Consider the following 12,813-nt stretch of genomic DNA (forward strand, 5'->3'; position numbering starts at 1 on the left):
AACTAATTAATCAGATCTAAGCTCTGCAGTCCTGCCACATCCAGTCGTGAATTGTGGTGGACAATTCAACAACTCACTGAAGGAGGATGCTCCACAAATATCCCCAGCCTCAAAGATGGAGAAGCCCAGCACATCAGTGGAAAAGGTAACAAAAACAAAAATAAAAATACCTGGAAAATCTCAGCACGTCTGGCAGCATCTGCGGAGAGGAACACAGTTAATGTTTCGAGTCCGTATGACTCTTCAACAGAACTAAGTAAAAATAGAAGAGAGGTGAACTATAAGCTGGTTTAAGGGGGGATGGGACAAGTAAAGCTGGATAGAGGGCCAGTGATAGGTGGAGATAACCAAAAGATGTCACAGACAAAAGGACAAAGAGGTGTTGAAGGTGGTGATATTATCTAAGGAATGTGCTAATTAAGGGTAGAAAGCAGGACAAGCCAGGTACAGATAGCCCTAGTGGGGGTGGAAAAGATAAGGCTGAAGCATTTGTAACAATCTTCAGCCAGAAGTGCCAAGTGGATGATTCATCTCAGCCTCCTCCGGGGGGTCCCCAGCATCACAGATGCCAGTCTTCAGTCAATTTGATTCAGTCCACGTGACATCAAGAAATGGCTGAAGGCACTGGATACTGCAAAGGCTATTGGGTCTGACAATATTCTGGCAGTAGTACTGAAGACTGGTGCTCCAGAATTTGCCGTGTCCCTAGCCAAGCTGTTCCAGTACAGCTACAGTACTGGCAACTAACTGGCAATGTGGAAAAATTGCCCAGGTATGTCCTGTACATAAGAAGCAGGATAAATCCAACACAGCCAATTACTGCATCAATAGTCCACTCTCAATCAACAGTAAAGAAATGGATAGGGTCACCAACAGTGCTACCAAACAGCAATTGCTTAGCAATAACCTACTCACTGACACCCAGTTTGGGTTCCGCCCGGGCCACTCAGCTCCTGACCTCATTACAGCCTTGCTTCAAACATGGACAAAAGAACTGAACTCCCGAGGTGAGGTGAGAGTGACTGCCCTTGACATCAAGGCAGCATTTGACTGAGTGTGGCATCAAGGAGCCCTAGCAAAACTGGAGTCAATGGAATTCAGGAGGAAACTCTCCACTGGTTGGAGTCATACCCAGCACAAAGGAAGATGGCTGTGGTTGTTGGAGGTCAGTCACCTCAGCTCCAGGACATCACTGCAGGTGTTCCTCAGGGTAGTGTCCTTGGCCCAACCATCTTCAGCTGCTTCATCAATGATTTTCCTTCCTTCATTAGGTCAGAAGTGGGGATGTTCACTGATGATTGCATAATTTTCAGCACCATTCGCGACTTCTCAGATTCTCAAGCAGTCCATGTCCAAATGCAGCAAGACCTGGACAATATCCAGGCTTGGGCAGGCAAGTGACAAGTAACATTCATGCCACACTAGTGCCAGGCAATGACCATCTCCAACAAGAAAGAATCTAACCATCGCCTCTTGACATTCAATGGCATTACCATCACTGAATCCCCCACTATCAATACCTTGGGGGTTACCATTAACCAGAAACTGAACTGGATTAGCCATATAAATACTGTGACTGCAAGAGCAGGTCAGAGACTAGGAATAGTGTGACGGGTAACTCATATCCTGACTCCCCAAAGTTTGTCCACCATCTATAAGGCACAAGTCAGGAATGTGATGGAATACTCCCCATTTGTCTGAATGAGTGCAGCTCCCACAACATTGGAGATGCTTGACACCATCCAGGACAAAGCAGCCCACTTGATTGGCACCACAAACATTCACTCCCTCCACCACCGGTGCACAGTAACAGCAGTGTGTACCATCTACAAGATGCACTGCAGGAGCTCACCAAGGCTCCTTTAACAGCACCTTCCAAACCCATGACCACTACCATCTAGAAGGACAAGGGCAGCAGATAGATGGGAACAACACCACCTGGAAGTTCCCCTCCAAGTCGCTCACCATCCTGACTTGGAAGTATATCACCGTTCCTTCCTTCAAAATCCTGTAACTCCCTTCTTAACAGCACGGTGAGTGTACCCACACCACATGGACTGCAGCAATTCAAGAAGGCAGCTCACTGCCACCTTCTCAAGGGCAACTAGGGATGGGAAATAAATGCTGGCCCAGCCAGCGAAGCCCACATCCCATGAATAGATAATTTTTTAAAAATTAGATTATCCCTCGACCTTCCAAACTGGGGTTTATGTTACTTGTGCTCATAATTTAATCCTTTAAGGCCCAGTATGACTCTAGTAAATCTATGTTGTACCCCTTCCAAGTCCAAAACATCTTTCCTGAGATTTAGTGCCCAAAACTGAACATGGTGCTTTGGCTGTCTCTCAAGCAGGGCAGTTGCAGTTTCAGCTAGGCAGGAACCAATCAATCAAGGTAAAAATGTTCTTACTGGGACCTAAACTGCAACTACCAAGCCGATAGATTAAATGTAAAAAGATACAGGAGAGAGCGAGAGAATCTTTTGTTACACAGTATGTGACGTGTGCTGCCGGAGGTCATGAATGAGGCTGAAACCTCTTCACCGTTTGAGAATAAGTTAGGTAGGTGAATGAATGAAAGGAAGAAAATGGATGTGGGACTAGGGTGGCAGATGAGATTAGAAAACAGCACAAGAATAGTTGGATCCAATGATCTGTTTCAGTTCTGTCATTTGTTTGTGATTCTGATCAATACACCTTTAAACCTAGCAGCGTGAAACTCTCCAGAAAGCTATTTCAGCTTTTTTGGTTTACACTGCACCAGTATAACTCCAGTCTATTTTAAAATTATGTGTGAAAAGGTCTCTCACTCCATAGAAATCAGCATAAGACTGGTCATAGAGTCACTACAGCACAGGAGAAGAGCATTCAGTCCAGGTCCACATAACAGTTGCCTGGAGAACAATACAAATCAGTTTCAATCCTGTACTCAATCCCCATCGACCTACATGTTTATTTCCTTCAAGTGCCTTTCCAATTTCCTTTTGAAATTGTTCATCAATTCCACTTCCAGATTATTACCACTCACTGTGCAAAAATGTTCTTCTGCATATTCCCTCTGTGCTTCATGCTCAAAACCTTAAATCTGTGTCCCCTTGTCCAATCAACTATCAGGAACAGCTACTCTTTGTCTACCTCATCTAAACCTGTCATGCTGTTGTACACCACTATCACATCTCCCCTCAACCTCCTTTTCTCCAAAGAGAACAATCCCAGCTTCTCCAGCCGTGCCAGCCCATTCTACTGGCCTATATATGTCCTGCTACAGCCAATTGGTATCGTCCTCAATCTTTGCCACAATCTTCAATATCATCAGTAAATTGTGAAATTTTGCTCTGTATTCCAATATACATCTCATTTATATAAGAACAAAGCAACGACCCTGGCACAGGCCCTGAGGGGCATTACTGCCTATCATCTTTTAGTCTTAAAATCAACCATTTGCCACGACTTGGTGTTTTCTGCCTTTAAGCACTTTTTTTTATCTAAGCTAATACTGACCCCCCTATTCCCAATGAGCCTCGGTTTTGTGGTTTTGTTCACCAGCCTTTTATCTGGTACTTGATCATTCCCTTCATCAACCTGCTCTGTTACTTTATCAACATAAATCAATTAGCTAAGCACGATCTACCTTTTACAAATCTATACTGGCTCTGCTTCATTAACGTATAAGCACCTGTCGATTCCAACCCCCCTCCCTTTTTTTTACTAGTGTTGATAAAATCTTACCCACCACTGAGTGGTCTGTAGTTGCTAGGACTGTCCTTACACCCTTTCTTGATCAAAGGTATCGCTTCTGCCACTCTCCACTCCTCTGGCATTTATCCCATATCGAGGGAAGACTATGCTAAGCCCTTCCAACTATCTCCACCGTCACTTGCTTTGTAAACTATCCGGAGCAGGTGACTTATCCACTATAAGCACAGCTGGTCTTCCAGTACCTCCCGCCTTTCAATTTTCACTCATCCATTACCTCTGCCGACTCCAATTCTACCAATATTTTGTCAGCATCCTGTTCCTTAGTAAATGCTGATACAACGCACTTGTAAAGTATTCTAGCCTTGTCCTGTGCCTCTACTCATACATCACTCTGTCCCTTAGAGCCACCTTACCACTCACTCACTATTTACAAGCCGCCCAAAGATTTTTGGCTGATCGGTTGTGTTAGCTGTCATTCCACTCTCTCATGCTCTCTTCGTCAGCCTTTATTCTCCTCCCAAGTTATGCTGCAATTCAAAATTATTTGGCATTCTCATTTTACATGGATAAACCTGGCACGGGGCATATTTCATGGTGCTAAAGGTAGCTTGAAATCAGTCAAATCGCCCGGAACACTAAATGGGTTTTCATTTCAAATGGGCTGCAGAACCAGACCGTGGAGCTGAACATTAATCAAACCATATATCAAGCCAGGAGGGCTTCACACTTTCTAAGTGGGCTGATCATTTTACCCAAACACTAAAATGGAGCGATACCAAAAGATGGGGTGTCGTTTCAAGCAGTGTCACAATGTCACACGTATTAACTGGCATTTTATTAAAATGTGATGGATTGTGTTTATCTTCGGCCCTTTTTGCAACAATTGGGATTAAAACGCCGCAGCTTTGACTTCGCTGCACCGAGTAAACCGCTGCAGCCGAAAACAAAAATACAGAGATTACAAAGTGAGGGAAAAGTTTGGACTGCGTTTCTAAATGCTGTTAGTGGCATTTTTGACCTGCATTCTCCCCCCACTGAAAAGACAATACGTTGGATTTTATTATAGAAAAATCGTGCTTTTTTTTGGGGACTGACACCGATCTGAACCTTGAACTAATAAACTGCAAATTCATAGAAGGCTAAAGGTGAAAGTGCCCCTTTCTCTCCGGCCACATGGTTTCCACAAGGAGCTGCAGCTTTCTGGGGTCAGTGACGTCAAGGAGAGCCTGACATGCCAGAACTGACAGGACATGCCACATACTCACATCTGACTCTCAGCTCCCGAGGTTAATCTGCAACGAAAAGCTGGATCAGGGTTCAGCATTGTCCACTGAAGTCAGATATGACTATTTATTTGAATGGCCGCTCGCGTCCCCTCTGCCTCGCAGACTAGGAAGAAGATGCATGTAATTATCTATTAAGGAGCAGAATGAAAACCACAAGACTTGATTGTTTTCACAACAGGACTCGGTTCATCTGTCAGTGCTCCCACTGTTCTTTTATCTCCCCCAGTTTCAACACGGCGAAAATTAATAAAAACAAAAAAAAAACGGGCTCACTTTAAGAAAGTTAAAAATGTAACCCCGGTGTTTATTTATTTTAAACTCCCAGGTTTTAATTTCTATTAAATAACTATTCCAAGCAGCTTTTCCAAAATGCGTTGTTTAAAAATGCACGCACGCCTCCATTTCTAATTCGCCCTGTGATGGTAGAGTTTTCAATCGTGTGTTTTGGTTTTGCATTATGTTGACCTTATTTCTGGTGTTACTTCTCTGATGAATCGTTACTCAAATCTTTGGATCGTTGGATGAGTTCAGGGCAATCCGTCGCTTTCAAAGCAAGCTTGAAACATAATGTATTTTCAGCATACATGATGTTCAAGCCGGCTTCTAGTTTGTTAAAGTTCCAGGTAAAAGAGCGACATGGCTCAGACTGCAATAATTATTTATAGCCAAAGGATTTACCCTCCAGAAATATTTGTCGGTAGTTTGGGATTTTAACTGTCGTGTGCAATTTATTTAATATTAAACACTCCACTAAAACACCATTATTCATTACGAAATAAATGAACGACATTTTCTGTATTTCAAAGTGTTTTGCCTTAACCTGTTGATGAATTTGCAAGTTTATAGACACATAGAGGTGTGCAGATCATGGTAGGGTGGGGTCTTTAAGTCATACGCTTTGTTTCCAAAGTCTTGCTCTTTCTGTACACACCCTCAACATTGGAAACTGGGGACATTTCTTGGACAATAACGAAATCACACAAGTTAAATTGACATGACCGTGGAGGTTAATCAGGGAAAATGTGAAATAAAATTTAACAACGAGCAAAACAGTGAAGGGAAAGACATGAATGGTCTTTTTAAATTATCCTTATGCTGTCGCCCTGATTGTCCGAGTACAAAGTTTCTTCAGAAATATCCCATTCGTTCTGGTTGAGTTTTGAGGCGGGTGCCGCAGATCCATTTAGTTAATCGGGCACTCGTTTAAAAAAAATATTAATTTAGGGCCTTTCCATTCTTTAGATTGGACACAGAAGGGGTTTATTTGTCCGTAAATAATTTAAACAAACCACTTGCACCAAGAGAAACGTGGTGGAAAAAAAAAGCCCACCTTTGGGAAACCTGATTTTGGGATATGGTCTCTCCATCATCCTCACATTAATATACAGACAATAATGTCAATTCAGATGTTCCACCATACTGAGCAGCATGGGCTTTTATATTGTCTGGAGCTGGATTTCTATATATATATATATTATTAGATAAATCATAATGATGTTTAAAACGAGCGAGTAGCCAAAGCAACAGGGATTATAATTAACCTTAAAAAGTCCAAATAAGATGAAGGAAACTAATATAGGAGTGCAAAGCACTACTACCTTATAGTATTAGGACCGCAGCTCGATTGTAAGGTAACTCGATGCTTTACACTAAACGAAGACTATTTGGCAAATACAAATTATTCCAAGCTGCTTTGCATGGCCCAGATTGGATTCCAAATGCTGGAAAGACTGGAAGTCTAGACTGCAACAGAAAGTCCATGACGTTCACCAATAAAAGGGGATGAAGATGTGATGATATCTTTAACATTTCAATACGACAATCATATTAAATCACTGTTGGCAAATATCTTTATCAGATCTGACAAATGGTTCAAAGTGCAGCCTCTAAGTCATAAGCATAGAACGAACGAAAATCCGAAATATCATTATATGAACACAACACTTCAACATTCAATGTTATTTTTTGAAAATAACTACGTTAGTAAAAAACGTCTTCAGAGTCGTTCTCTGCAGATTTGTATTTATATATTGTAGGATGCTTTAAATCACGATTTCTCGATTTTGAATTTCACAAATAAACTCAAAAAGCGAATATTCTTGTTTTTTTGTTAAAAGGTGGTGGGAGAAGGCGGGGAGGGCAGTAATGAAAGGATTCGCCCAACATAAACCACAAAGTGGCCTGAACACTATAACTAAAGGATAATAACGTACTTTTTTTTTCAAGAATATTTTTTAATCAAAGTTAATCGATGTCCAAATCTCAAAATATGTTTACACCGATGTGCATGTTGCTTGGCAAAAAGCAAAGATCAAAGATTATACAAGTTAACAATATTTACAGCCTGCTGACGCCAGTGCATCGAAGGCACTGGTACCAATTTTTGATCCTTTTGGAAAGTTCTCCTTAATTTCCATTTGGAATTTACAGTTTATTGCTTATGCCCCTTTCAAAGTGGGTGGTGGGGGTGCAGTGGGGGGTGAGGAGAGCGCTTGCGAACTCCTAATGATGCTGCGCTCAGCCATCCTGAGTGGACATTTTAACATGAGGAGAGTTTTCAGTCTGACTTCAGGCTGACTTCAACTTTACAGCCTTGCTTCACTGTTCGGGGGTTTGGCAATGTTTCCATGTGCTCTTTCATATCCTTAGCTGGCAGCTGACTAGTTAATTAGGTGCACCGTGCAGTTCGGAATGTACGCCCCGATATGAGTAGCATTGGGTTATTTTGTCGCTGTAAGTTATCCGTCGTTAGTTCCCCTTGCTCTCACATCACTGTTTGTCGTTTTGCCTACATCATTCTACATACTAAAATACCTTTAACGAGTTAAATAAAGTTACCTGTAGCAGCTTAGCTATATGTATTAGCAATATATCTGAAACACAGGAACCCACTGTCCAAGGAATAGAAATAGGTATTATATGAGGTTTCAGAAATCTGTGCCCCCTTAGGGCGCATGGGCGTATATGAATGAGAAAACAAGTCAATGTTAAATTATGTTCCTGCGCCCATTTTAAAATATGATAAGTACATTTCCCTGGTAATTAACTGTAGATAATTGCTCCATATACTTATAGTAACGACCTCACAAATCAGTAATGCTCGTGTGGTCATCACTACACCAAAGACAGGTAGAAGCATCTAACTTGGCTGTCATTGTCAGCAAATGAGAGCAAAACGAATAAAATCAGTACGGGAAACATTATTACCCAAATACAAAATTGTTACTCATTAGAAAATATATTTTTAAAACTGCAAAAGCAGGTAGCCAACAAGAAAATAATTTCACACTGTAAACCAACCTCTGGATTCGGATCAGTAACTAATGTTATCCGAATGATCCCTGTACAAGTATTGTTATTTAACATTCACAATGTCGTGTGGCATTCCTGCATATGTTGTATTTTAATTATCCCATTTATGCTGTAATTGGGTTTACTTATTATTACATATACTGCACGCTTTCTAATCTTCAGGTATTGCTCCTAACTAAACCAGGGATCGTCTTGCTCAATGGATTATGAGTGAGAAGCCGCCATCTTTCCTATATGCCATGCAATTTTCCTTAAATTAGTTTTTGATATGCGCTTCCCATTTCCCACATGGTTACCACTGTTAAAAGCACTCGTTCGCTATAAGCGCGCATAATGCAAACAAATATATTAAACCATGCTCTCCTGGTACAAAGGGCTGATGAAATATGAATAAGGCACAAGAATTTCGTAAAAGAAGCTTAACAAGATGTAATTGAGAAAGGGAGCGACAGAGGAAAATTCAGATCTTTTTTTTATCTGACTCTTTTCGGGAACTCCTTTCAAGGGCTTCATGGTTCTGCCTAGGCATGGGATTATTTGTTGAAGTGCAGCCTCGATTGAAATCCAGAGGAAAAAGTGGCTGCCAATTTTCCCGCAAGATCCCTCAGATCACACTGGGGTAGATGACCAGGTAAATGTCTGCTTTTGTGATGATGGTCCAACGGGAAATGTTGGCCAAGGCGCCAGGAGAAATCATTTCTTTGGGCAGTGCGGTGGGATTCCTGAACATTCACTTGAGGGGGCAGGCACGGTTTTAGTTTCACGTGCCACCCGATTAATTCCTTTTGATTTAGAATAGTCCTAAAACATCGATAGTTGATTGAAATTGCTGGTCAACTTTGACCGTCTGCTGTATGTGCAGGTTAATAATCCCAATTAGCAAGAAAAAAAAGTTCTGCGTTCTCCATAGGTTGTGAAAATGGTCAGATGACCATTTTCTACAAAGTAAATTAAAATTCCGAACGTTTCACTTCATGAACAGGTCACATGCTCGATCAGAAAAGATAAATGCGAATTCCGTGCTGACAGTATCACATGGTAAATTGTGTTTGTTAAATGTCAAGTTCTGTTTACAGTGACTGGTGCCTTTAATGTTTACTGCAACAGATGGAGTAGCCACCGCTGAATATTGTGTAATATGAATCATTTTCTAGGGACTAGTGTGTGATTCAGTTATATGTTTGATGGGAAATGGTGCTAAGTAAATTAGTGATGTTGACACTCTACTTACTGACCGTCCCCTCGAAGCAAATTTTGGAGAGAAAAAAAACTGCTTGTATTAATCCCGTTTAATGTCAGATATAGTTCATCCCATTAAAAGGTCATAGAGTCAGTGAGGGCGCAATAACGGCGATTCGGCCCATCTAGTCCGTGCAAGCTCCCTGTGCAGGAATCCGTTCAGTTCCACTACCTTCCCCACCGGCTCAAATTTCGTGGTCCTGTAAGTTTATTTCCTTCAAGTGCCCAGTTTCTTTTTGAAATCATTCATTGTTTCTGCTTCCTCCACCCTCGTGTAAAAAAAAAACTCTGCCTCAAAGGGGTGGGGAGACGGTGGTAATATTATTGGGCTAGTAAACCCGAGGCGCACTCTAGCAACATAGGCTTTTATTATTCGTTCATGGGTAATGGGCGTCACTGGCTAGGCCAGCATTTATTGCCCACCCCCCAATTGATCCCCCTTGATCAGAGGGCATTTAAGAGTCAAACCACGTTGCTGTGGGTCTGGAGTCACATGTAGGCCAGACCAGGACGGCAGGTTTCCTTCCCTAAAGGGCATTAGTAAATACGATAGGTTTTTACAACAATCAGCGATGGATTCAGAATTTTTAATTCCGGGTTTTGTTTTTAATTGAATTCAAATTTCACCACCTGCCATGTTGGGGATTTGAAACCTGGTCCCCAGAGCATTAACCTGGGTCTCTGGGATGCTACAGCAGTGACAATGCCACTGTGCCAACACCTCCTGCTAAGGCGGTTGATGGAATCTAAATTCAATTTTTCAACCAAAAAAAAAATCTGGAATTGAAAACTATGGCTTTCCCCCTCAGGAACGAACCATGTTGGCATGGAGATTATACCCCGACCAGTCCAACAGCAATAGAGCACTACAGGGCCGAAGACCTGCCCTCAGATTGACTGGCAGCTCCATTGGTCCTGGTAGCCCCGTGAAGGCGTTAGTGGCAGCTGCCAGGGCTGCAGCTTTGGGGTGAAGATCAAGGCCTCGGATCCCTGGAGCAGGGTATTGGGCCGGGACGGTTTGGAATTGTTGGGGGGTGGGGGTGTGTGTGTGGGGGGCGGGGGGGGGGCGGGGGCAGTGGTGCGGAGGGGGTGAGTTTAAGAGAGGGGGCGGGTAGGAGGGAAGTGGGTGTCCAGCCTAAGGGAGCTTCATGAATGGCAAAGGTCAGCCCCCTGAAGAGCGACACCCCACCCCCAATCCCAACCCCACCCCACCCCCCCCCCCCCCCCCCCCCCCCCTTCCATCCCGCCCTTTAACAATTTCACGTTCAAAATCTGGCTTCCCGCTCCTGCCCTGCTGTCCACACCAAACCTATTATGGTGTGGACAGTGTACTACTAGGGTCACCAGGCTTGATAACAAACCTATTGAACCTTAATTGCTCGGTTTAATATGGCAGATGGGCTGCTGATTCTGGCGCCGCCTGCTTCCCACCCCCCCCGCCACCCCCGCCGTTTTATGGGGAGAGTTCCGGGGTGGGTAGGAAGGTAGTGGGATGGGATGGGATGGGATGGGATGGGGGCCCAACCCATTGTACGTGCCCCCCCCCCCCACCCCCGAGGGAAAAAAGGATTCGTCCATCATCTCTTGCCCAAAATCTTTACCCTGTGTCCTCCAGTCTGTGTGCCATCGATTAATGGGTAGAGTTTTTCCATGGCTACCTTATCTAAACCAGTCACAATCTTGTACGCCTCATTCAAATCTCCCCTCAACCCCCTTTGCTTCAAAGAGAACAACTGCAGCTTTTACAACCTAGCCCCCAACCTCCACGTCCCACCTCCCTCCCCCAACCTCCACGTCCCACCTCCCTCTCCCTCCCCCACGTCCCACACCCCCCTCGTCCCACCTCACTTGCCCCCCCCCCCCCCCCCTCACCAAACAATTCTGGCAAATTTCCTCTACACCCTCACAATGGTCCTCACATCCTTTATGAAATGTGGGGACCAGAAATGGACTCAGTATTCTAGTTGTGGCCTAACCAGAGCTCAAGGTTCAACATAACATCCCTGCTTTCGTACTCAATGCCCCTATTAATGAAACCCGAGGTCCCACGCGATTTGCGAACCATATTCCCAACCTGTCCTGCCACTTTCAAAGATTGATGCACATACACCAGCAAGAACCACCCCCCTCCCCCACCACCCCCAGCCACCGGAGATCCTCTGTTCCTGCACATTCTTCAGAATTGTGCTATTCAGTTTACATTGTCCCTCCTTGTCCCTTCTGTCAAATGCATCACCTCACACTTCCCTGTATTAAATTCCACCTGCCACTCGCCTGCCCATTCTGCTAGCCTATCCATGCCCTGTTGCGGGTAATTAGTCTCATCTTCCCTGTTTCCCACTCCTCCAAGTTCGGTGTCATGAGTGGAAACAGCTGGTTTAAAAACGTGTTGTGGGACTGTGCGTCTCTTAATTAGAGTTCCCAGTCTTGTCTTAGAATGAAATGCTTTTCCAAAACAATGAAGAGTGAAAAATATATATTCTGAGGATTCATATTAACTATCCCAAATGAGTCCCTCTGAGTTATCTAACGCAGGCTGGAAGCCTGGTTCGGGTAAGGATACGAGTAAGCTGTTTTAGCTTAAGCACTTGTAGATTTCGTTTTGGAGAACTTTCCACCTGTGTTACGAGCAACGAATTTTTAGTTTCTTCTCAGCGTTCCAGAGGAATTTCAGGATTTGGGAATTCTGTAATCTTGAACGGGACTGTTGACATTCGAGAAGGGTAATTACACACCTGACCAATACTATGTTTAACTCGTGTGATCCGTGCTCGAATTAGCATCCGCACAAGGCAGCCCCACCGAACTAACCCCAGTTTATGTTTGTGCATTCCATTAAACCTTGTCATCTGCTTTAATGAGTACTGGGGAGCAGTAATAAACGCGGGACACCTGCACAGATGAGCACATCATGAGAGCAGCACCATTGTCCCTCTTTAGAAAGTCATAACATCAAACCCTCAGTATATATATTTATATATCTTTTTCTCATACGCCCCCTTGTTTGCTGATGCGTGGGTGAGATTTGACAGCCTTGGTTGTGTTCATTGCCCATTCAGCAACAGGGTAAGAGACGGACATTTACACTTCTACTTGTGCTTGAGCATACGTCCACCAGCAGAAACGGCGACCAATTTGCTCCATTGCCCTTAGGCACGGCTGAGATCCACACAGACCAAAAACCAAACCGCGAGGATCTGCCTGACCGACACAGTTCAGTTAGTCTCGGTCATAAATCTGAGTGGAGCCTGTCTCCCTGAGTAGCAGCACTGCTGTGT

The sequence above is a fragment of the Carcharodon carcharias genome, chromosome 10 (genome assembly GCF_017639515.1).
Source record: "Carcharodon carcharias isolate sCarCar2 chromosome 10, sCarCar2.pri, whole genome shotgun sequence".
Taxonomy (NCBI): Eukaryota; Metazoa; Chordata; class Chondrichthyes; order Lamniformes; family Lamnidae; genus Carcharodon; species Carcharodon carcharias.